This window comes from Musa acuminata, chromosome BXJ3-8 (assembly GCF_036884655.1).
Source record: "Musa acuminata AAA Group cultivar baxijiao chromosome BXJ3-8, Cavendish_Baxijiao_AAA, whole genome shotgun sequence".
In the NCBI taxonomy this organism is placed as follows: Eukaryota; Viridiplantae; Streptophyta; class Magnoliopsida; order Zingiberales; family Musaceae; genus Musa; species Musa acuminata.
The window spans coordinates 9,936,950-9,964,561 of NC_088356.1; the positions used below are offsets into that span (position 1 = coordinate 9,936,950).

Here is a 27,612-nt window from a genome sequence, read left to right on the forward strand (position 1 = left end):
TAATTGAATGGAGATTCTTTGACGCTTTAAAGTGCGACGCGTCTTGGAATCTGAACCAGATTAGACAAGTTCTATGATTGATGTCTGAAGAGTGAAAGTTTCGAGATCATCTCTTCTTACATACATATGTAGCTTCGTATACCAGTTTCAATATTATTTATATATATGTGTATGAACTCGAGGAGGGACATTAACAAATATCTTGACAGAATCAGATTTGAGACACTACTCAACACCAAAATTTCTTTTCCTTTTCTTGCGTTTAGATCAAATTTATCACCTAACCAAATTCATTTACCAGTTCATCGACATGATTCAAGTCTTGAGAGGTTCTTGTGGGTCCGCGAAGAACAAACCTGACATGGCCATGTTTTCTTGTTCCGATAGGAACATCATTGCCATGTTAGTAAAGCAAGTTATAAGAGGAGTCCTGTCCTTGCGAGTCGTCAACTATTTCTCTTTTGGCTTGACAAACTGTTTAGGGTTAGGGTAAGAGTCCAAACAACACGTATCAAAACCTTTCAAGAAAACTCATTCTATGAGAGATCCACACGGAATGAGTGAGATTGTGTGAGAAATATATAACACAATGTTGTATTACCCTCCATCTGCATCAAGAAAGCCACTTTTAGTACTACTGCATGAAATCTTCCAATATCTATCACCATGATTAGCGTACTTCTTGACATAGCAATTTTCTCAAAATAATAACATGAGAAATGCTCACAGATTGTGAGAATGCGATTGAGCATTAACTCCCTTCTCAAAATTTTTCTCATCCTATTGTGGTTCTCTCAAAGACATGGCAGGTGGACCTGAGAGAGGAGGATGAGAAGGCATTGGGCGTGTGCAACCAAAAGAGAGACAGTACATGACAAATGAAGTCAGTACTTGTCTCATTTGACAAGGCTATGATGACATGCATGGCTATGATGTCAGCTGTCAAGTATTCTCGTTTGGTCTGCACGAAACCCAATGCTTCGGATTATGTTAATGAAATGGTAAATAATGATTTTTGGTTGGTGATTAATATTATTGTTTTGTTCATATTCTCTTTTCTGAGATCCAAGTCAAGAATTTTCTCAGATCCAAGAAAACTCAGTGAAGAAGATAATGTGCATTTTTTGTGTGATATTGGTATCTGGCTACTCATTAGATACTATTCATCATCATCAAGCTCAAGTCTGCCATAAAATGTGTATTTTTATTGCTATATTATGACAAAACAACTAGAACGATAGTTACCATTTGATCTCCATTCTAATATAGAAGAGAGATCTGAATCATGTGTTTTGCCTCTCATTTAACTACATGCATAAACTTTTGAGTTCTGTTGACCAAAGTAAACTAGGCCTATAAGAATCTGATGAATATACTGTTATTAATTTCTTGATAATTCCCTCATTCAAATGTACAACTATAAAATTATATATACTATGTTTGAAAGGGTATATAAATAATATCATTATTGAGGGATAGATATCTATATATGAACGTGCAAAAGAAATGGTTAAAAGTTTATACCCATAGAAAATTGTAGTTTCAAAGATATCTTATAAATAACAAATATATTAATGTTGTTATGCCTCAAAGACATGCATTATGTGTGTCTCTTAATATGATGATACTGTTTCTATAAACTTGGAATGAGAAAAATGTAGCTTCTACACAATGCATTTTGATTACACCACAAAGAAGGGGATGGCAAGTGTCAGTCAGCCATTGATGAAGAAGCAATATATGACACGGAATTTAAGAGCTCACAAGATAATGCCTACATATGTTTGACCATAGGCTCACAAACCCTAACATCTATATAGATATATATGAAGCTACATGAGTAGGTAAAATGATATGGTCCTCACACTTTAATTAGCACTGCAGGCATCAATCATAGAGCTTGTCTCAACTGGTTCAGATTCCATGATGAGCCGCATGCTTCGACATCAACGCACTTTAAAGCGTCAAGGAATCCTCCATTTAATTATTACGACCCATGTGTACATGTTTCATCGAGGAAGAAACCCCTCTCTCTCAAGAAGAACCAAACCTATTGCGATCTTCCAACTTAAACACCTCCATTCCCTTGCATTAATTAATCAATATGTCTTCTTCATGGAGGCAGCAAATTAGCATAGTTTTCTTAAATAGGTTTTCGTCATGAACATACTTTGTTTCTGGCCAGGAACTTAGTTTTGTTGTGCTTGATGGGAGCATTAGGGTTTATGCTGCTGAAAAAAAGAAAAGAACTCTATGCATACAGATCTTTTATGGTCTATCCTAGCAGATATGGTAAGATCAAAGGATGATAAGATCGAACAATTTCATGTGATTTCGGAAGTAGTGGTCTAACTTTGTGAAGGAACAAGAGATAGAATGTTTTGGTACTATCTTCTTCCTATGGATTCAAGAACATAGTGAATGCCATAGCTCTCTCTCTCTCTCTCTGTCTCTCTTATCGGCTGGTATTGAGTGCATAGAAAATATAATAAGCCAAGCTAGTCGTTACAGTTTATTATATTTAGTAATGTAGAACATTGGTCAATAGATCCAGATATCCATTACATGTTGTGGAGATATCCATGACACAAAGTACTTGAAAGCATCTGCTCTCTCCACCGAGCAAATTTGACACATCCTATAGTGTAATAGCAAATAACAGTTAAGGGCAGCAGGGCTTTATGGGTGCTTAGGAAGATCACCAAACATCCTTCGGTACTCATCGATCGATATCCGGTGGTGTGAATCTGCTGACATTCCCAGAGTATGTATAGAAGGATCACCATCCTACTTGTTCTTGACATTGCTATTACTATTATTGTCATTAGCATTCTTTGTAGCTCCAAAGGGATAGCCAAATGATGGATCTACAACAGCTTTTCCCTTCTTCTCTCTTATGCTTTTAATGTTCTTCTTGATCTCCTCATTGCTTCTTCCACCAATAGTGGAGCCAAAGACAACTTTATTATGATCAAGCATGTAGTCCTTTCCCTTAACTCGTTGAAGAGAGAAATCCAAGGGATTCTCCTCAAGCCTTCTACAATCAACACTTGTTTTGGAGATGATCATGACCAAACCAAATGTGAGAACAAGTGCAAATGGGATTTTCATTGTTGATAAGCTGCAACAAAGCAAAAATTGACCACTTCGATACTAAGATCATAATATATAACAATCAATTTTTGAGCTTTGATACATTCATCACTTAAATGTGATAATATGGCTAAGTAAATAGCTAAAACTAGTATGAGCCTTGGTGTTTACATTGAATTCGCTCCCTCCGAGATACGTTTGAGATACTAGATATAGGGCAAGATATTTGTAAGGAAAATTTTAAGCTTAAATGAATTAATATAAATTAACAAGATAAACATTGGGAACCTTTTGGTGCCTTACGATCATGCCCACATATCCTATGAAATGCATAAGATAATTATCACGCTAATTATATATATTGCACGCACCAATGAGATAGTGGAGAATAATAATCGTCCATGGACAAAATGATTGCAATTGAGACTACATTAATTTAACTATGTCTAACTTTTTATGCTCATAAAAAATTTGAGATATACGTTTCAGTCGAATCTCTTTTGGACAAAGATTATTGCCTAATTCTCTAATGATAAAATAATATTACTTCTACAACTCTACTATCGGCATTATTTGCCAATATGCTCCATCAATTTAGAGATGAGCAGGAAAAATGACCCACCAAAAGTATACTTATCTTGTAATCCAAATAGGAAAGCTTCTTTAGAAAAGAACAAAGACAATTAGCATAAACTTAGTCAATCTAAAATGATAATAATCAAAATCTCAATTTTTCTATGTATCATGAAAAGAAAATTCATTTTGAGTTCCTAACTAATAAAATGAACATAATTGTTCGATTATTACATTGTTGTTGTTGTTCATTGCTTTGAATTAATGAAGCATCAGAGTCATAACCATAACCAAGCATAAGTGTAGATATCATTATGCTGATTAGGTTGGCTAAAGTGGTGGCTGTCCAAAGATAAGGTCACATTGCTTATGCAAGAGTCTACAATGAACCCCTTTAAAGACTTCAAGTCATGATTAACTTATAATGGTTTTGTAGCATACGTTATGGACCATGCTTTGACTTGTTTTGATGAATTAAATGATTTGTAAATCTAATTAATGGACAATCCCAATATATTTTTCGGTATTTGGCATAGCAAAACATCAAAACCCTGAACCCTAGAAGAATTATGGAGGAACCATTTGCAAGCAAACTACCTTGTTTCTTAGGCCTTGATTAAGTTCACTATTTTATGTACTTGTTATGTGTTTTGTAAATATTCTATGTTCTCATGCTCAACCTTTATTTGTATATCATGTTTATGATTTATTTTTATGCTCATACATAACTCTCATGGTTCATAATAGCCATCAAACATCCATCATCATGAGTCCATCCCTTAGGTTATTTAGGTAAATAAGGACAAGGAGAGAGAGATGCCCCCAACATTGTTAGCATTAATGTAGGGTTTGCCCCACAAAATAACTCTAGATTTTACATGTAACATATGCACAAAAAGAAACATTGCCTACAACATCATGTATACTGAATTAACTAGCTGCTACCTACCTGTGTATCATAGATTAGAAGACCGACAGGTGCTCTTCCTTTTGGCCATTTGCCCACAATTTTCATGTAAAAAAATTGCAAGTGATTTGGAAAGGAGCGGTCTGACTTTGTAAAGGACCAACAACTAGAAATTTTAGTGAATGCCTCATAGCTATCTATCACTCTTAGGAATTGGTACTATGTGGACAGTACATATAACAAGCCAACCTAGTCATGGACATTTTATTTTATGTAGTAGTAGTTCAGTAGATTGACAGAAAAGCCCCAGCCATCCATGACATAATGATCTAGAGCTATACATGGCAATAAGTACTTGAAAGCATTTGCCCCATATACTGAGCAAATCTCACACATCCTATATACTACTGTAGCAGATAGCAGTTCATGGCAGGAGCATAGTCTTAAGGGCGTTTAGCAGAATCCCTTAAGTTGTGGTGCGGTAAATTGTCCGTGGGTCGAGTGCGTGAAATGGTACTAACATCAAACATCTTGTCGTTCTCGGCATCCTTCGTGCCACCAAAGGAATAGCCAACTGATGCATCTGCAGCAGCTTTTACCTTCTTCTCTCCGGGAGTACTGTTGATGTCCTTTTTGGCTTCCTCGTTGTTGCTTCCACCAGCACTACTGGAGCTAAACACAACTTTGTTATCAGCAAGCACGTATTCCTTTCCCTGAACTCCTCGAAGAGACTGATCCAAGGGATTCTCCTCAAGCCTTCTGCCTTCCACACCAGTTTTGGAGAGGATGATGACCAAACCAAATGTAAAAACAAGCACAAATAACATCTTCATTGTTGATAAGCTACAACAAAGCAAAAAATTCACCATTTCAGTACTAAGATATCCTATATGTAATAATTAATTTTGAGCTTTGATATATTCAACAGATACATGTACTAATATGGTTATGTAAATAGCTAAAACTAGTATGAGTCTTGAAACTTACCATTAACTCAGTTCCTCCAAGTTTGAGATACTTGATAGGAGATATGATATTTATAAGGGAACCTTCAAGGATGGGAAAAATAGAGAAAGGAACAAGATAAACATTGGGAATCTTGTTGTGCGTATCGGTCATGCGCGCATATTATAAGACATAGCATGCCTAAGGTATTTATTGTGCGAATTACGTCACGCGCACCAATGAAATAGTGGAGAATAATAATAATGCTGTCGATGGATGAAATTGATTGCAATTGACACTCCATTGAGTGTCATATGTCTAACTTGGTATGCTAGTCAAAAGGTTCAAATACGCACTTCATTCAACCCTATATTGGACACCTATTAGTTTCCCTAGTTCTCTACTGATAAGAAATATCTACTTCTACACCTAAACTATCAACATTGTTTGCCAATTTGCTCATTACTCCACCATATGTATGCTTGACTTGTGATGCAAATAGAAGAACTTCTTTGTAAACAAGAGCAAAGACAATTAGTATGAACTTGTCAAGTTAAACCAACCAAAAAAATCATGTTAAATTCCTTACTACTGAAATGGATATAATTTTTCAGTTTATTATACATATATCATGGGAAGTATCATGTTCAATTCATGACTATTAATATGAATATAATTGTTCAATTATTATATTTTTGTTGTTGTTGTTCATGTCTTTGAATGAAGCATCATAGTCATAAGCATAACCAAATATATGTAAACCTACATCTGCTCAAAAACACAGATTTAATATTAGCACATCCATTTTCTATTTAACAAGTTGTATAAGTAAGTAAAATGCCATTACAAATTGTTTAACATTGTTGTTTTGAGAACTGATTCTTAACTTATACTTAGACATTTAATTTTGACAAAATTTCAACATGCTCAAATGGAATGATGCCTTTAGGGTTGGATACAACTGAGAAATCCCTTTTTTTTGCCTTTGGCATTGTGCTTTCTATATGCCTCTCAGATGTTCTATACATCTTAGTTCACATGCTTCTGCTCATAATCTTAACTCCTGTGGTTTTTCATCAGAAGAAAAACTATTACATGCATGCATATATCCATCAAAATAATAACCCAATATGGGGCCTTAAGTCTTCTCCCACCATAGATATAGTGCAAGATTCATCGTAAGACTCTATTTCTCTCGGTCCAAACATGAACAGTTAATGGAGTAACAATGAGCATGTTTTGATGGCTAGTATTCCTGAATGGAATAGTTTCTATTCTCACCAAGTCCGTCAGCAAAATCATACACAATTGCTCATGGAAGTATGAACTACAACGAAAGATACAAGCATTCCTTGCAGTCTTGTAAACAGCATTGTGATCATTTGCTATGCCAACTAAGATTCTCTTTTTAGGTTTTGGTATAATAGTACTCTTCATATGCTAATGCCTCCCACGGAGGAGTTGATTTATCTGAGTGTCATGCATATTTTTGCAAACACAAACATAAATTAAGGTGGTATCACAAATTTCAATAACTATAAGTCTAGACTAAGTTCATACTAATTGCTTTTCATTTGCATTTGAAATCAAATACATAAATGATTTGGTCTTTTCTCCATGTCATATCGAAACTAATGGAGCACATTGGCAAACAAATACTGATGGTATAGTTGTCTGGTTAGATATTGTGCATCTTTGGAGAATTGGGTAAAGACATCTTTAATTTGTCTAATGTAGGTCTGAGTGATGTATGTATATTTTTACACCTTGAGGAGCATAACCTATTAGACCTATGTAAGACTAATGTAGCCTAAATTGCTATTAATTTTGTTCCATTGGCGACACGATTATTATTCTCCACTACCTCATCGGTGCGCATGATGTAATTAGCGCAATAATTATCTTATCCATGCTATGTTCATAGAAAATACGGGCATGATCGAAAAGCACCACAGGATTCCCAATGCTTATCTTGTCAATTTACATTAGTTCATCTAAGCTTGAATATCCTCCTATAAATACTGTGCCCTCATACAAAAGCATCCCAAACTTATCCCGGAAGAAGTGAATTCGAGGTAATTTCTAAGAATCCTATTACTTTAGTCATATTTAACCATGTTAGCACACGATCAAGTTACTGAAAACATTGAAGCTCAAAATTAATTGTTATAGTATCTAACTTTTGATACGGTCATTTTCGCTTTGATGCAGCTTATCAAGAATGAAGAACTCATTTGTGCTTGTTTTAATATTTGGTTTGATCATGATCTTCTCCAACACTAGTGTGGAAGGTGAATACATTGAGAATCCCTTGAGTTTCTCTCTTCACAGAGATAAGGCAAAGGAAAACATGGTTCATGATGATAAATCTGTCTTCAGTTCTAGTGTTGGTGGAAAGAGCAATGAAGAAACTAAGATGGACATCAACAATCTCGGAGAGATGAAAGGAAAAGATAATGGAAATCCATCACTTGCCACCAATAAAGCCAAAAGCAAAACCCATGGCAAGGACAACAACAACAAGTGTGATGGTGATCCTATTGCACAAACCCAAGGCATGTCCATGGACACACACCACCAGGTATCGATCGATGACTACCGAAGGATGTATAATAATATTCATAAGCACCCTTAAAGCCCTGCAGCCTGGCACTGTTGACTCTTACTAGTAGTGTATGTGTGTGGCAAATTTGCTCAGTATATAGAGCAAAATGGTTTCTAGTAATATGTGCTGCATATGTCCTTAGGTTGTGTCATGGATGACTGAGGCCTCTTGGTCAATGTACTAACTACTAAGTAAAATAAAATTTCCATGGCTAGCTTGGCTTGCTAAATTATATCCACACAATACAAACTCGTAAGAGAGACAGAAAGCTATGGATTTCACTATTATTTTTAATGATTTCTAGAGGGAAGATTTGACTAGATATTGTAGCTCTTTGTCCTTCACAAACTTAAAGCACACCTTTCCAAATCACTTGCAATTTTTTACATCAAGATCACCGGCAAAATATTGGACTTCTGTTCATGTATGTCTCATCATTCTATCTTCTACAATAGAAACGTAGGTAGCTACCTAGTTAATTTAGTGTACATGATGTTAGAGGCAATATTTCTACTGATGCATCTGTTGCTTGTAAACCCCATAGATTTAACAAGCACACCAAAGTTGAGTTCTTGCTCGAAGACATTATTAGCTTTGTTAGGCAATATTACCAGCTATGCATCTGTTACATGTAAACCCTAAAGTTTTTCTTGCGGGATGGAGTAAACCCTAAAGTTCTAACAAGCACACCAAAGTAGAGTTCTTGCTGGAAGACAAGATGAACTTTGTTCGTGATGAAAACTAGGCTTTGATGTCTTCATGAAGAACCTTGCCAGATGACTTTATGCAAGCATATAATGGAGGTGTTTGGCTTGCAAGATCGAAATAGTTTTTGGTTCTTCCATGAACTCGTACACATGGGTAGCAATTATTGAATGCAGATTCCTTGACGCTTTAAAGTGCATTGGTGTCGAGGCATGCGGCTCGTCTTGGAATCTGAATCAGATCAGACAAGTTCCATGATTGATGTCTGAAGAGTGAAAGTTTTGAGATCATCTCATCTTACATACATATGTAACTTCGTATACCAGTTTCAATATTATTTATATATATGAGTATGAACTCGAGGAGGGACATTAACAAATATCTTGACAGAATCAGATTTCAGACACTACTCTAACACAAAAATTTCTTTCCGTTTCGTTGCGTTGAGATCAAATTTATCACCTAACCAAATTCATTTACCAGTTCATTGACATGATTCAAGTCTTGAGAGGTTCTTGAGGGTCCGAGAAGAATAAACCTGACGGCCGAAATCATGGCCATGTTTTCTTGTTCCGATAGGAATATCATTGCCCTGTTCATAAAGCAAGTTATAGGACGAGTACCGTCCTTGCGGGTCACCAACTATTTCTCGTTTGGCATGACAAACTGTTTAGGGTTAGGGTAAGAGTCCAAATAGCAAGCAACAAAAACCTTTCAAGAAAACTTATTCCTTGAGAGATCCACACAGAATGCGAGAGATTGTGTGAGAAACATATAACACAATGTTCTATTACCCTCCATCTGCCTCAAGACAGTCTCTTTCTGGACTGGAGTCTCGATCAAACCTTCGAATATCTATTGCCATGATTAGCATATTATTTGATATAGCAATTCGCTCAAAATAATAACATGAGAAATGCTCATATATTGCTCACAAATTGTGAGAATGCCATCGAGTATTGGGTTCTTGTTTCAATATAAAATTGATGAATATATGCATGCATGGAATAGTTATTGATCTGATGAAAGCCATAAGAGTTATGATTAAGAGCAGGAGAATAATCATGCAAAGGTAAACGAATGAAATTTAATTAAGCATGTGAACTAGGATTAGATGTATAGAACTAGGATTAGTGTAAGTTAAGAATCAGTCCTCAAAACAACAATGCTAAACAAATTGTGATGGTATTTTAATAACTTATACAACTTGTTAAATAGAAAATGGATGTGCTAATATTAAATCTGTGTTTTTGGGCAGAATGTAGGTTTACATAGGTTTGGCTATGCTTATGCCTATGACTATGATGCTTCATTCAAAGTATAGTAATTGTGCAATTATATTCACACTAATAGTCAAGACTTGAACATGATACTTCTTATGATATGTAAAATAACTGAAAAATTATATCCATTTCGGTAGTTAGGAATTTAACATGATTCTTTTGGTTGGTTTAACTTCACTAAATTCATACTAATTGTCCCTGCACTTGTTTACAAAGAAGTTCTTCTATTTGCATCACAAGTCAAGCATACACATGAAGGAGTAATGAGCAAATTGGCAAACAACGTCGATAGTATAGGTATAGAAGTAGATATTTCTTATCATTAGAGAACTAGGGAAACTAATAGTTGTCCAATATAGGGTTGAGTGAAGTGCCTATTTGAACCTTTTGACTAGCATATGAAGTTAGACATCAATTGTTATCGATTTCATCTATCGGCGACATGATTATTATTCACCACTATCTCATTGGTGCAGATGACGTAATTCGCACAATAAATCTGTAGGCATGCTGTCTCGTATGATATGCGTGCATGACCGATATGCACAATAAGATTCCCAATGTTTACCTTGTTACTTTTTCTATTTTTTCCAGCCTTGAAGGTTCCCTTATAAATATCATGTCTTACATCCAGTATCTCAAACTTGGAGGAATTGAGTTCAAGGTAAGTTTGAAGACTAATACTAGTTTTAGCTATTTACTTAACCATATTAGCATATGTATCTGTTGAATATATCAAAGTTCGAAATTAATTGTTACATATAGGATACCTTAGTATTGAAATGGTGAATTTTTTTGCTTTGTTGTAGCTGATCAACAATGAAGATGTCATTTGTGCTTGTTTTTACATTTGGTTTGGTCATCATCCTCTCCAAAACTGGTGTGGAGAGCAGAAGGCTTGAGGAGAATCCCTTGGGTAGCTCTCTTCGAGGAGTTCAGGTAAAGGAATACGTGCATGCTGATAACAAAGTTGTGTTTAGCTCCAGTAGTGCTGGTGGAAGCAACAACGAGGAGGTCAAGAAGGACATCAACAATATTCCCGGAGAGAAGAAGGTAAAAGCTGCTGCAGATGCATCAGTTGGCTATTCCTTTGGTGCCACGAAGGATGCCGAGAACGACAATATGTTTGATGTTAGTACTACGGCACGCACTGCACGCGGGGACAATTTACCACACCACTGCTTATGGGGTTCTGCTACATGCCCTTAACACTATGCTGCTGCCATGAATTGCTATCTGCTACGGTAGTATATAGGATGTGTAAGATTTGCTTAGTATATGGGGCAAATGCTTTCAAGTACTTGCTGCCATGTATAGCTTAGATCATTATGTCATGGATGGCTGGGGCTTTTCTGTCAATGTACTGAACTACTACTACATAAAATAAAATGTCCATGGCTGGCTTGGCTTGTTATATGTACTGTCCACATAGTACCAATTCCTAAGAGCAAAGATAGCTACGAGGCATTCACTAAAATTTCTAGTTGTTGGTCCTTTACAAAGTGAGTCCGCTCCTTTCCAAATCACTTGCAATTTTTTTACATGAAAATTGTGGGCAAATGGCCAAAAGGAAGAGCACCTGTCGGTCTTCTAATCTATGATACACAGGTAGGTAGCAGCTAGTTAATTCAGTATACATGATGTTGTAGGCAATGTTTCTTTTTGTGCATATGTTACATGTAAAATCTAGAGTTATTTTGTGCGGCAAACCCTACATTAATGCTAACAATGTTGGGTCATCTATATCTCTCTCTCTCTCTCTCTCTCTCTCTCTCTCTCTCTATATATATATATATATATATATATATATATATATATGCCAAAATAACCTAAGAGATAGACTCATGATGATGGATGTTTGATGGCTATTATGAACCATGAGAGTTATGTATGAGCATAAAGATAAATCATATGCCACGAACATGATATACAAATAAAGGTTGAGCATGAGAACATGGAACATTTGCAAAACACATAACAAGTACATAAAATAATGAACTTAATCAAGGCCTAAGAAACAAGGTAGTTTGCTTTCAAATGATTCCTCCATAGTTCTTCTATGGTTTATGGTTTTGATGTTTTTCTATGCCAAATACCGAAGCAAATATTATGATTGTCCATTAATTAGATTTACAAATCATTTAATTCATCAAAAACAAGTCCAAGCATGGTCCATAATGTATGCTAAAAAACCATTATAAGTTAGTCATGACTTGAAGTCTTTATAGGGGTTCATTGTAGACTCTTGCACGAGCAATGTGACCTTATCTTTGGACAGCCACCGGTTTAGCCAACCTAATCATTAGAATGATGTATATACTTATGCTTGGTTATGCGTACTACTTTGATGCTTCATTAATTCAAAGCAATGAACAACAACAATGTAATAATTGGACAATTATGTTCATTTTATTGGTTAGGAACTTAACGTGATATTTTTTTCATGGTATATAGAACAATGGAGCCTTTGATCATTATCATTTTAGATTGACTAATTTCATGCTAATTGTCTTTGTTCTTTTCCAAAGAAACTTTCCTATTTGGATTACAAGATAAGTATACTTGTGGGTCATTTTTCTTGGTCATCTGTAAACTAATGGAGCACATTGGCAAATCATGCTGATAGTAGAGTTGTAGAAATATATATTATTTTATCAGTAGAGAATTAGACAATAATATTTGTCCAAAAGAAATTTGAGAGAAACATATATCTTAATTTTTTTAGAAACATAAAAAGTTAGACATAGTTAAATTAATGTCGTATCAATTGCAATCAATTTTGTCCATATGTTTCATGATTATTATCCTCCCCTGTTTCGTTGGTGCATGTGACATATTTAATTAGTGTGATAATTATCTTATGCAACCTATGTTTCATAAGACATATGGGCATCATCGAAAGGCACTATAAGATTTCCAACCTATTTTTCTTATAAATATCTTGAAATTTGTTTATATATTAGGATCTTAGTATTGAAATGGTCAATTTTTGCTTTGTTGCAGGTTATCAACAATGAAGATCCCATTTGCACTTAATCTCACATTTGGTTTGGTCATGATCATCTCCAAAACAAGTGTTAAAAGTAGAAGGCTTGGGTAGAATCTCTTGGATTTCTCTCTTCAAGGGGTTAAGGGAAAGGGCTACATGCTTGATAATAATAAAGTTGTCTTTAGAATGAGCAATGAGAAGATCAAGAAGAACATCAAAAGTACTAGAGAGAAGAAGGGAAAAACTGTTGTAGATCTATAATTTGGTTTTGGAGCTACAAAAGAATGCCAATGATAATAATAGTAATAATAATGCTAAGAACAACAAGTATGATGTGCACACACTCTGGGCATGTCAGCAGATTCACACCACTAGATATCGATCGATGAGTACCGAAGGATGTTTGGTGATCTTTGTAAGCACACATAAAGCCCTGCTGCCCTTAACTGTTATCTGCTACTACACTATAGGATATGTCAAATTTGTTCGGTGGAGAGAGCAAATGCTTTCAAGTATTTACTTTGTGTCATGGATAGCTTCACAACAACATGTAATGGATGTCTGGATCTTTTTATCAATGTCCTAGAGAGAGTGAGAGAGAGAGAGAGAGAGAGAGAGAGAGAGAGAGAACTATGACATTCACTATGTTCTTGAATCCATAGGAAGAAGATAATACCAAAACATTATATATATATATGTATATGTATATATGTGTATATGTATGTATATATATATGTGTATATATATATATATATATATATATATATATATATATATATGTATATATATGGATAATTTTTCTAAAAAAATTCATATTTTAGGTATTTCCTAAAAGATATTCCCTCTTTTGTTTTTTTTCAAACAGTACCAAAAATTTTAAAAATACCTACAATATCTTTTAAAAAATTTCTACCATTTATTATTATTATTACAGTATTTTTATTTGGTTCATTTATAGTATTTTATTAAGGTACTGAAATCACTATAAATGTTATTGAAAAATACTACAAATGGTATCATATTGTATTTCTTTGACTATCATTATTTATAAATCATTACAATATAATATTTGTATGCTTATAGTTAGTTTTGTTAAGGCTACAAGTTTATTTAGATTATTTATGATGTTTTCGAGTAAGTTTTATAGAGTTTTTATTACGGTGGCTAAAATACTATAACAAGTTAAAAATACTACAATAGGGTAAAACACAATAACAGACGAAAATATTTTTAAGAAATAATTTAATTTTTTTAAAATTAAAGATACTGTTTGGAAAAAAAACAAAAGGGAGGTTTCGATTGAGAAAAATCTAAAATATAAATATTTCTTAAGAAAATATTTATATACAGTATATGTATATATATAGTCACAGTGATCCTCAATCGTGTGAAGGTAAATTTGAAATGAACCTTGCCTCTATCTTCACCATCATGCTGACATAATTATCATGATAGCACAAAAGTTTAGTTGGCCACTAAATAAGTTGATTGACCTTCGCCCGCAGTAACTATTCACATAGCCGAAGAATAAATGATTATGTCTGAGCCACAACCTATTCGGTGTTGCAGATAGAAAATGAAGCTCCTACAAAGCTCCTTTTTTCCTATTAATTCGTATTACATGTCTTTGATCTCCCAATCTATCTCGTACTCATCATGTAGAAGTTGCACGCCGTCGTCTTCCATTTACTTTGTGTTGCCAATAGCTATAGCTAGCAGCCTTTAGTGACAGCCGGTGAAGATGAAGCTTTCTAGTTTACTTTGGTCGACAAAAAGCAAAAGCTTGTGTCTGGAGTTTATGAGAGGCAAAAAAGTATGATTCAAACGGTGACTATATTGTTCTATCTTTCTTTTCATGACATAGCCACAAAAATGCACATTTTGTGGCAGACTTGAGTTTTTGATGACGAATAGTCTCCAATGAGTAGATATCAACATAACACCACATCGTCTTCTTCACTATGAGTTTTCTCGGATCATTATCATTTTTCGAGGCTGCAGGCTTTTACCTCCTCCGACCAAGTCTTTTGTAGCTACAGTGAGCTGTTGAGACTGGACACACGCCCTACAAATAAGTACTGTGTCTAATTTTGATGGAGGTGAGAGATAGAATACGAAACTTGAGGAGGAAGCCAGATCAGACTTGTGGGATGTGTTCAACGAAGTCATATCCCTCCATCGATAATTGGTATCATGTTCATGGCATCTACAAATATTTGAATCAATCTTGTTTATGGACAAGACCACAATTTGTCTGTCTTCATTGGCAGAGAAAATTGAGTAAGACCGAGCATGTTTTATCTGACAACTTCTCATGAAGAATATAAAGTAAATACATGATTAGCAGAACAGCAAGGAATTAGCAAAAACAAATAAGTAAATACATCATTACCGGACCATCATCCATTGGTCCGGTAATGATGTATTTGTGTGGACACTGATTGTAGTACTATTATAGCATGTTGATGAATGTCTGTTGCGAGTTACTTTTTATATTTCAATAAATATGTAATTTGAGAGTGTTAGTAGATGCAAAATATAAACTATTTCTGACTAAGATTGATGTAAATTGGAGAGCTTGGTCTTTTGTAATGCAGTATTACTCTGAATGATACAAGTAGTTTCATATACAGTACTTCCAGTGGTCAGTCTCTTATTGCAAAATCTTGTTATCTTCTTTAACATATTATATCATTAGCATGTCAAATCAAAATCATCATATTGGTTTTAATTTAATTCTTGGGCATATATCTGGATATATATCTCTAGAGGGGTTGAAAGTCACCAAGCTAATTATGTGAAAGCTGCATCAAGTTTAGGAAAACTAAAGAAACCTATTTATGAAAAACAAGAGAACTAGATAGCTAGCATCAATATGTAAATTTTGATGAAGGAGAATTTTGGATTGTAGAAAATGTTCTGCATTTGACCAGCATGTAGATATATAGGCATTAATTTGAATATTTAAATTTCTCATGGAAAAGCAATGATTGTGAAATCTAGATGCTTATTCAGTTTTAACTTGTTAAAAGGTAATCATATATACTATAAGACTGAAGTGAAATTCCTGTGCATGGAAACCTCAACATTAGTGGGAAAACATGGGAATAAGATGGTCTTTTTCTAATCTAAATCTGCACTAACATTTAATTTTGGATGGTCTTTTTACATGGCCATTTCGACCTAAATTGTGATCTCTAAATTATACCATATATATCGGTTATAACCAATACTAATTCTTGATCAAGCTTTTTTACATATAATGTCAGAGTTGCTGATTAGAGCTTGAGCAACTATGTGAGATCAACAAAATACATAGTAGGCTTATGAAGTTTGCTAGACTACAAATGACCAAGTAGCTTATGTGGAACTCCTATTCTGGTATACTTGGAAAATGATATGAAGAGTGTAAATCCTCTACAACCTTGATTCCTAATAACCATTACTCAGTCTCAGCATGAATTTGTTGGTTGGAAAATATTGCTTGTCTAGAATTTTTACTTTGGAATGCCGCATTCAAATAATAAAAGTTAATTAAAATAAGAAACTTCTGCTGGTCAGTGTATGTCTGGGCGGACATGTCGCTTATGGATCATGATATGCTGTATTGACTACACTTTCATTTCAGAAGACGAACTTTTGCAGTTCAAAGTATCTCCTGCACTCTAGGCATCATATATTACGGATGGACTACGATTTCCTTGCTTGCCTGTAGCGCTGCACTAGCAATTCGCTGTGGCTTGAGGAAATATATTCATCTACTAACTTTTGTATTATTTGATTTTTTAGTTGTACTCTCTTTTTTGTTGCTCTAGGTGGTATATTTGTTTTTATGCCTTTGGACTTGGTCGTCACATTCTTAGGGATTTTGCAAAGCTTACATTCCCAATTGGATGATACTGTTCAGAGAGGGGGAAGAAAACCTGTATAATCTAGTTCTATTCTTTTATATTAATCTTACACTAATTTTTTCCACATTATTTACATGTATGGTAATCAGTAACTTGGCTCCTTATAGGATCTTACCATTCTGTCACGAACGGTCGTTGCGCACCCGTAACAACTTTGTTGAACAAACCATTCGTTGCTTTTGCATACATGTACAGATGCTTGGCAGCATGTTTTGCCTTGATTTTGTATGTTTTTTCTTATAAAAATATATGTTCGAATAGGTTGCAGTGCTACAGTGCGATCGCTAGACTCAGTGAATTATTATCTCTATAATAATTCACTCGACTCATCGACTACGGATGTACTAGGCCACTACGCCACAGTCCCCAGACGATACAGAGGAATCCAATCCATTAGACATGTCTATCCTCAGTTACCGTATACCTATAGTCTCTCATCCATCTAATATCCTAGAGATCGTATACCGGGCATGGTACTGTAAGACCCATACGGTTTCTACTCGAGTCTCACTCTAATCGGATTCTCCCGACATTGAGAGATTTACCATGGCTAGGGATTTATCTGAGTAAGAACACATTGGATATTCCTCTCATGACATTGAGAGTGGATGATCCTCTATCGACACTCAATAGTCATCGTAAGGTTAGCTACCACTTCCGATGACTGGCTGTATTAGATCTGGAACCTCTAGACCTGTAAGTCTAGTATCAAAGAATGGAGTACTCATACAGGACATCTTTGGTGTCTCAAGTCTAAGGACCAGATACACCATTGGGATTACAAAATTGTTGTCTAACAATAAAGCATCATTAACCATCCAACATTCAGTAAGCAAATCAATCAGTGAACTCATTCTCAAATGAGCACCTGTACTATATCCCTAGTATTCCCACATGAGCAGCTATGAGACTAGCTGCATCCATCGTATGGATCGGTATACAACATTTAGGATCTATGTTTAAAGGTGAATCAGTCTTATTTTCGTAATCTCATCACGATCAGATTCACATTGCCTAGATCCATATAGATCATAATATATTGAAGCAACAAGTAATATAAAGTAAAAAAATGTCAAATAATAATAAGCAAAAAAGGACTGCGTATCAAGTCACATATGTCATCACTCACGTGATTGGCTTGTAGGGCACTTATGACTAGCAATCTCTCACTTGACCTAAATTCAATCACCTATATGTATGATCCCCATCAAACCCTTGTGACGCTCAAAGACAATGACTTTCTGTGATGTTATCTTCGGATGGAACTCTTTCCACTACTACATCTCCTTGGGTTATGATCTCTTGAATCAAGTGGAACCTCCTCAGAATATGCTTAGACTTTTGATGAGACCTGGGTTCCTTCGTTAAAGTAATTGCCACGTTATTGTCACAATATAAGGGAACCAGCTCTTCGTTACCCGGCATGACTCCGAAATATGTAATAAACTTCTTCATCTAGACTCTTTTTTGCTGCCTCTGCAGTAGCAATGTACTCCGCCTCTGTGGTCGAGTCAGTAGTAGTATCTTGCTTGGAACTCTTCTAGCATACTGCTCTTCTATTCTGGGTGTACATATACCCCAAATACGACTTGCTATCATCGACATCGGACTAGAAACTCAAGTTCATGTAGCCGTCAACCTTGAGGCTACTACCTTCATATACTAGTAAAAGATCCTTAGTCCTTCTCAAGTACTTGAGGATACACTTTACTGTTTTCTAGTGCTCCAAGTCTGGATCTGCCTGATACTAGCTCGTGACACTTAAAGCATGCACTATATCAGGCCTGGTATATAGTATGACATACATGATAGACCCTATCGCTGAGACATAGGGTATCCTATCCATATTTACCTTTTTTTCAGGAGTCTTTAGGGACATACTCTTGGAAAGTGATATCACATGTCTCATCGGTATGAGACCTCTCTTGGAAAGTAGATTTGTAAGTTAAGTAAAACTTTTCCTTTATGGATTCTCCACCGGTTGCACACAATATCAAGTGGGCACACAAATTAAACGGCAAAATGATGGGTTAATGGAAAGTGTTTTTTACTTGGTGATGTAAAAGAGCATCACCCACCTATTTATGTTTGCATTTGTCGACAGGTCTGAGAGGAATTACTTGTTCAGATTTCTTTTGCTTATATGTGAATTCAATGTAGGGAGAGTTAATTATGAAAGAAGAATCCTGTTAGGACTCTAGCTAGGAGAGTCCTAATTAAGAGGGACATTAATGTAAAACCTACCTAAGCTGACCCCTATTAAAGAGGTGAAGAGGCCGGCTAGGGTTAGGAGGTTGTTTCTTAGAGAAGAATAAGGAGTTGTAAAGGAATAGGAGTCTTGAGTAGGAGTCCTATTAGGAGTTGGTTAGAAGTAGGAGTCTTGAGTAGGAGTCCTATTAGGAGTTAGGGTTTAGAAGCCCTATAAATAGTCATGTATTCCTCTTCTTTTGAGAAGCAATAGATGAATCTTTTCCGCAGCCTTTGAGCAGCAACTTGGAGGGAGGAACCCCTATAGAGTTCCAAGGAGGCCGATCCCCTAAAGAGATCAACCCCAAGTTTAGAATCTGTAAGGGTTCTAACACCTGGTATCAAAGCAGCGTTCTTGGCATCTCTCTGCCCTTCCACAGCTATCTATCAACCCTCCACAACCGCCCAAAGCAATTCCCACAATTGCTTAAAAGATCGTTGCCAAATTCCGCCATCATCTCCACCACCACGGATCATCCTTTGATCTCCCCGTGAATTGCAACAAGTTCTGGTTTTCTACCAGCTGCTGCAATTTAGTTATCCTTATTTGAAAATCCCAAAAAAATTGTTCCTATATTGCTGCATAAACTTTTCGTCATAAAGTTTTCATCTCTACGACGAAAGATACATTGCAGAATTCCATCCGTATAGCACCGTCTGTTTGATCTTACTACTATGTTTTTTCTATCTAAATCTCTACGAAATTTTTATGACATCTTTGACATTTCCTAACAGTAGATTTCCTTTGGTTTTGTCAAAAAATTCTCAATATATACCATTGATATTTTACGTCTAATCTGTTATACTTGAAAATCTGCACTGTAAAATTTTAGCCACATAGCACTGTTTGTTTGATCTTGATACTATGTTGTTTCTATCCAAATCTCTATGAAATTTTTATAATAGCTTTGACACTTCCTAACAGTATATTTCCCTTTGGTTTTATCAAAAAATTCTCAATATAAACTACTAATCTTTTACATCCAATCTGATATACTTAAAAATCTGTTCTGCAGAAAATTTCAGCCACATATTGTTGCCTTAACCCATCTATTTGCAATCTTTTATGAATGAAATTTCTTATACACTTCATAGATCATCTTGGCTTCCATCTAAGATTGATCTATTAAGAAATTCATCTCAAAAAATGATTTTGTGTTGCTGTAAATTTTCGTCGTAACCCGCTGAAATTTTTCGACGAGAATTCTGCAATCGCAACTTGCACCAATTTTCTTGTTGTTATACTGCCAAAATTTTCTTGATTAAATTAGATATCCTTGCTGTCATATAAACTGTGATTTTGTTATCAATTCCCTCCTCAATTCTCTCAAGTTTTTGGTAGAAATTACGTCGAGAAACCGTTGTTTCTTCGACGACAATTCTACTCTTACAAGACAGCATATACTTGCTGCAACTTCCACTGATTTCTATCAAACCTTTGCTACCATCTACCACAGATCCAAAACTTTCATCTACAGCCCTAAAACTCCACTAAACCACACCCTCAAACTGCATCCAAAATAACCACAAAACAAGCCTAAACCGTAGCCTACATCCACCAACCCTTTCGACCATCACCTCTCTCAACCAATACATGCCTTTAACCCGACAACAAAAGAGAGATCTTAACATCACAGATTTGGCGGCATATACTATGGCATCTGAGGAGGTAATCAATGCTAAATTCGAAGCCTTCGAGGCGCGAATGGAGGATAAGATTCGGACGCTCTTTACCGAACTCAGATTGGGCCGACCACTAAGCCCGAAGAAATCACATCAAGGAGAGAGCTTTGCCCAATCGCACCATGCCCGAAGATATGACTTCCAAGAGAGGGGAAGCTCTATGACCAACCCCAACTATCCATGCATGAGAGTGGACTTCCCTAGATGGGAAGAAGGAGACCCGATTGGTTGGATTTCGCGTGTGGAGCAATATTTTTGGTACCACAAAACCGCGAACGCATCTATAGTGAAAATTACAGCTATACATCTTGAAGGGGATGCCATACAGTGGTTTGACTGGTTTGAATACACTTATGGAGTCTTTTCATGGCAACAATTCAAAGAAGGATTGCTGATCCGCTTCAGACCAACCGATTATGAGAATATTGACGGACAATTAGCAAAGATCCGACAAACCTCCACCATTCAGGAGTACCAAACTAGGTTTGAAAGGTTATCTAATCAAACTTATGATTGGTCTCAAAAATAGCTATTGACGATCTTCATTGAGGGCTTGAAGCCAGAGATCCGGGGAGAAGTTAAAGCGTGACAACCGTACACGCTTATGGCAGCCATCTCTTTCGCACGACATCAAGAGGAGCGATTGAATCATGAAGCTTAAAGGACTAGAGTTGCTCCTCAACCAGAAATACTGAAGCCCTTAGCCCCCCCTACTGTCGATCGAGTCCCTGCACCAAAGAAGTTAACAAGAGAAGAGCTTCGAGAGCAATCTACGAAGCGGTTATGTTGGCATTGCAACGAGCCGTGGAGTTATAAGCATTGCCGTAGAAAAGGGAGACTTCTTTTGGAGGTCATTGAGCATTCAAAAGAGAGCCTTAAACATAATGAAGAAGATGTGGAAGAAGAACCACAACCGACCGATGTTACAGTACAAACACTAGTTGGCTACTCAAACCCGCAAACGATGAAAGGGAGACTTCTTATGATTGAACTAATAGAAGAAGAGGTCATTGAACATTCAGAAGAGAGCCTTGAACATAAAAAAGATGCGAAAGAAGAGCCACAACCGACTGATGTTACGGTACACGCACTAGCCGGCTACTCAAACCCGCAAACGATGAAAGTTGGAGGACTTCTCAAACAATAACCGATCACTGTTCTCATCGACACGGGCAGTACTACTAACTTCCTAAATAGTAAGCTTGCTGTTCGGATAGCATTACCTATCGAGAATCGCTGCAGGTTTGATGTTAAAGTCACCGATGGACGGATTTTGAATTATGATCGTAGGCGCCCGCAGGAGAGACTATTGCTGCAGGACCAAGAGATAATTGCAGATTTCTTCCTTCTCACTCTTAACAATCATGAGGCCATGCTCAGAATTAAATGGTTGACGACATTAGGTGATATTTCCTGAAATTTTATGAAACTAATTATGAAATTTTACAGTAAGGAGAAACTGGTGACATTGCACAGGAAACGTGGGGGCGACATAACAACGATTTGCACACAACAAATGGAGAAGATTTTGCATAAAGCATGCAGCGGCTTTTTGGTACAACTTGAGCAGCAAACTAAGGGAGAACCAACAAAATTTGAAGATCCAAATCTACTTCCTTTGCTTGCTAAATTTTCAAATATATTTGACGAACCTCGCAACCTACCTCTTACCCATCGGCATGATCATTGTATAACGATCCTTCCAGGCAAATCTTCAGCAAATGTTCAGCCATATCAGTATCCACATCTCCAGAAGGATGAAATAGAAAGGATTATAAAAGAGATGCTCAAAACAGGAGTTATTCGGCCAAGTTACAACCTCTACTCTTCACCGGTGCTACTTGTATGCAAGAAGGACGGAACAAGGCGAATATGTGTTGATTACCAAGCTCTTAATGACATAACCATCAAGGACAAATACCTTATTCCAATAGTAGATGAATTGCTAGATGAAAGGGAGCACAAATCTTTACAAAGCTGGACCTTTGATCCGGGTATCATCAAATACGAGCGTGCTAAGAAGACATACCGAAAACCACCTTTTGAACACACAACAACCACTACGAATTTTTGCTTTCTTCAACAAAAGGTGGAATATCTTGGGCATATCATATCAGAGGAAGGTGTGGCAGTGGACCCCTTCAAAATTGGAGCAATGCAAAACTGGCCGACCCCGAGAAACATAAAATTGCTACATGGCTTTCTGGGTTTAACAGGCTACTACCGCAAGTTCAAGAAAAACTATGGAAAGATCAATACTCCACTTACTTCCTTACTAGAAAAAGATGTCTTTGAATGGTTGGACAGAGCCTCCGCTTCCTTCGACAAACTTAAGGCAGCCATGACGACGACGCCGGTGCTAACACTACCAGATTTGAAACGACCCTTCATTATTGAGGCCGACGCATCTGGAGTCGGAATTGGAGCCATTCTCATGCAAGATGGTCGACTACTCACATACACTAGCAAGACATTATCTCCCTCCTATCAAAATAAGGAGATGCTCACCATTTTGCGCGCAGCAACGAGGTGGAGACCCTACTTGATTGGTCGACGATTTCAAATTAAAACCGACCATAAAAGCCTCAAGTACTTTTTGGAGCGAAAGATATCATCCCCCTGAGCAGCAAAAAATAGGTAACAAAACTTCTTAGATTTGATTATGAAATAACTTACAAAAAGGGGAAAGAGAATATTCTTGTAGATGCGCTTTCGCAACTACCCGAGCAAGCTGAAGTTTCGGCCGTTTCACTTCCGACCAGCGACTTCCTTGAGGATATTAAGATGGAATGGCAGGAAGATTCAGAGACTAGTAAGATTATAAAAAATTTGGAGGAAGCACCAAGCTCTGTGGCTCATTACAATTGGGACTCAAAAAAATTACACTATAAGGGACGTATTGTGCGTATGATAAATTCTACTTGCATCTTCACGAGCAGATTTTGGACAAAGTTATTGTATATGCAGGGTACTAAATTGAAAAGGAGTATGACATATCACCCACAAATCGATGGTGAGACAGAAGTCGTAAATACGTGCTTGGAGACAGCCCAAAGCCACCCGCCAAATATGACTATCCAAGGAGAACTCCAGACCCAGCCAAGTACCATTATTGATCGACGGATCGTGACTCGACGACGATGACCCACTACTAAAGTGCTAATACAGTTGGTGAACCTACCAACAGAAGATGCCACTTGGGAGAACTATGACGACTTGAAGATCAAATTCCCAAAATTCATGAATCGTCAGCCTCGAGGACAAGGCTGATTTGAAGAGGGCGGGTCTGTTAGGACTCTAGCTAGGAGAGTCCTAATTGAGAGGGACATTAATGTAAAACCTACCTAAGCCGACCCCTATTAAAGAGGTGAAGAGGCCAGCTAGGGTTAGGAGGTTGTTTCTTAGAGAAGAATAAGGAGTTGTAAAAAAATAGGAGTCTTGAGTATGAGTCCTATTAGGAGTTGGTTAGAAGTAGGAGTCTTGAGTAGGAGTCCTATTAGGAGTTAGGGTTTAGAAGCCCTATAAATAGTCATGTATTCCTCCTCTTTTGAGAAGCAATAGATGAATCTTTTCTGCAGCCTTTGAGCAGTAACTTGGAGGGAGGAACCCCTATAGAGTTCCAAGGAGGCCGATCCCCTAAAGAGATCAACCCCAAGTTTAGAATATGTAAGGGTTCTAACAAAACCATTGTTAACAGTGTTTACTGTTAATGCAGTAAGAGTCGAGCAAATGACATGCAAAATGAATTCTGTTCGACGTGAAGTCCTTGTCCAGCATCCGTAGCTTACAATTTGATGTAGGATGACGGTGCACACAACAGAACCCTAATTTATGGAATCCGTGAAACATATCATTTTTCTAGGAAAAGGAGTTAAGCTTACAAGAAGAACAAACGCCTTTGTAGAGGTTTCCGTTCCTTCTCTACAAGAACAAGGGAACACTCGATATTTTCTGGCCTAAATTCCCACCAAATGAAGCTTTATTTTCTGACTAATCAAATTTGAAAGCAAATAGAACAAAGGAATCAAATCTCATACAACTAGAAATTAAAAAAAAATTACATACACATAAATAGAAAATGATGAATTTTTTTGTTTGGTGCCATAAGATGCATGCATAAAAAATGTATCACTCTATGAGCAAACTATATAAGAAAACTAAGTGCTTCAAAGGAATTGAAACTATGTATGCTGATGAAAAGAAATAGCTTGTTAGCAATGATTACCATTCCTTGTTTCAGTTCACTCGACTAGTAATTGTCACTTCACTGTCTTGTTAAACTGGTTGTGTTCTTATGTACCTTCCATACGACTCCCTGTCATCTTCTATGCGTTTCTGAATCATTTGCATCTGGATGTTGATTGTTAGATGTGTCTACTTGGAGAGGTTTCAGGATTCTGTGCTGCTGATGGATTTGGTCATCTCTAGATCTGACTTATCATGTCAACTATTGAGTAGTTAATCAACACTAACAGTGGGCATCACATGCCTTCACCTATCTCATCAGCAACCCCCTGAGTTCATTATACTCCATGTTCCACTTCCATCCATGCATATTTAGAGCTCGTCGTCCAGTTCTTGTATATACCTCGATGTTTTCTTGGTCCAAGTCCTTGAATCCACGATCTGATTCTTGATCCATGCGAGCTTACAAATCTAGTGCCATGTTGTAGATATCATCAACCGAGGAATAAGAACTCTTAACATGGCCAGCTCTATTTCTCTTTTGGCTTGACAAACTGTTTAGGGTTTGGATAAGAGTCCAAATAACACGTATCAAAACCTTTCAAGAAAACTCATTCTATGAGAGATCCACACGGAATGAGTAAGATTGTGTGAGAAATATATAACACAAGACCCTCCATCTGCATCAAGAAAGCCTCACTGCAGGAAATCTTCCAATATCTATCACCATGATTAGCGTACTACTTGACATAGCAATTTTCTCAAAATAATAACATGAGAAATGCTCACAAATTGTGAGAATGCGATTGAGCATTAACTCCCTTCTCAAAATTTTTCTCATCCTATTGTGGTTCTCTCAAAGACATGGCAGGTGGACCTGAGAGAGGAGGAGGATGAGAAGGCATTGGGCGTGTGCAACCAAAAGAGAGACAGTACATGACAAATGAAGTCAGTACTTGTCTCATTTGACAATGCTATGATGACATGCATGGCTTCGATGTAAGCTGTCAAGTATTCTCGTTTGGTCTGCACGAAACCCAATGCTTCGGATTATGTTAATGAAATGGTAAATAATGATTTTTGGTTGGTGATTAATATTATTGTTTTGTTCATATTCTCTTTTCTGAGATCCAAGTCAAGAATTTTCTCAGATCCAAGAAAACTCAGTGAAGAAGATAATGTGCATTTTTTGTGTGATATTGGTATCTGGCTACTCATTAGATACTATTCATCATCATCAAGCTCAAGTCTGCCATAAAATGTGCATTTTTATTGCTATATTATGACAAACAACTAGAACGATAGTTACCATTTGATCTCCATTCTAATATAGAAGAGAGATCTGAATCATGTGTTTTGCCTCTCATTTAACTACATGCATAAACTTTTGAAACTGTTGACCAAAGTAAACTAGGCCTATAATGATCTGATGAATATACTGTTATTAATTTCTTGATAATTCCCTCATTTAAATGTAAAACTATAAAATTATATATACTATGTTTGAAAGCGTATATAAATAATATCATTATTGAGGGATAGATATCTATATATGAACGTGCAAAAGAAATGGTTAAAAGTTTATACCCATAGAAAATTGTAGTTTCAAAGAGATCTTATAAATAACCAATATATTAAGGTTGTTATGCCTCAAAGACAGGCATTTATTGACTTATGTGTGTCTCTTAATGTGAAGATACTGGTTCTATAAACTAGGAATGAGAAAAATGTAGCTTCTACACAATGCATTTTGATTACACCACAAAGAAGTGGATGGCAAGTGTCAGTCAGCCATTGATGAAGAAGCAATACATGATACGGAATTTAAGAGCCCACAAGATAATGCCTACATATGTTTGACCATAGGCTCACAAACCCTAACATCTATATAGATATATATGAAGCTACATCAGTAGGTAAAATGATATGGTCCTCACACTTTAATTAGCACTGCAGGTATCAATCATAGAGCTTGTCTCATCTGGTTCAGATTCCATGACAAGCCGCATGCCTCGACATCAACGCACTTTAAAGCAACAAGGAATCCTCCATTTAATTATTACGACCCATGTGTACATGTTTCATCGTGCAAGAAACCCCTCTCTCTCAAGAAGAACCAAACCTATTGCGATCTTCCAACTTAAACACCTCCATTCCCTTGCATTAATTAATCTACATGTCTTCTTCATGGAGGCAGCAAATTAGCATAGTTTTCTTGATGGGAGCATTAGGGTTTATACTGCTGAAAGAAAAACTCTTTAGGGTTTTACATGTGGCATATGCATACAGATCTTTTATGGTCTATCCTAGAAGATATCGTAAGATCAAAGGATGACAAGATAGAATTATTTCATGTGATTTGGGAAGTAGTGGTCTAACTTTGCGAACGAACTAGAGATAGAATGTTTTGGTACTATTTTCTTCCTATGGATTCAAGAACATAGCGAATGCCATAGCTCTCTCTCTCTCTCTCTCTCTCTTACTTA

At 36.4% G+C, this 27,612-nt stretch overlaps 1 long non-coding RNA gene across 1 annotated transcript; it reads right to left on the reverse strand.

Moving 5' to 3' along the window:
* Window positions 1-4,810: 4,810 nt before the first annotated feature.
* On the reverse strand, window positions 4,811-5,683 carry LOC135646226 (uncharacterized). Its single transcript, XR_010499007.1, has 2 exons — window positions 5,561-5,683; window positions 4,811-5,416 (listed from the first exon to the last, which is right to left on the reverse strand). It is a non-coding gene; the product is annotated as an uncharacterized LOC135646226 (long non-coding RNA).
* Window positions 5,684-27,612: the final 21,929 nt, after the last annotated feature.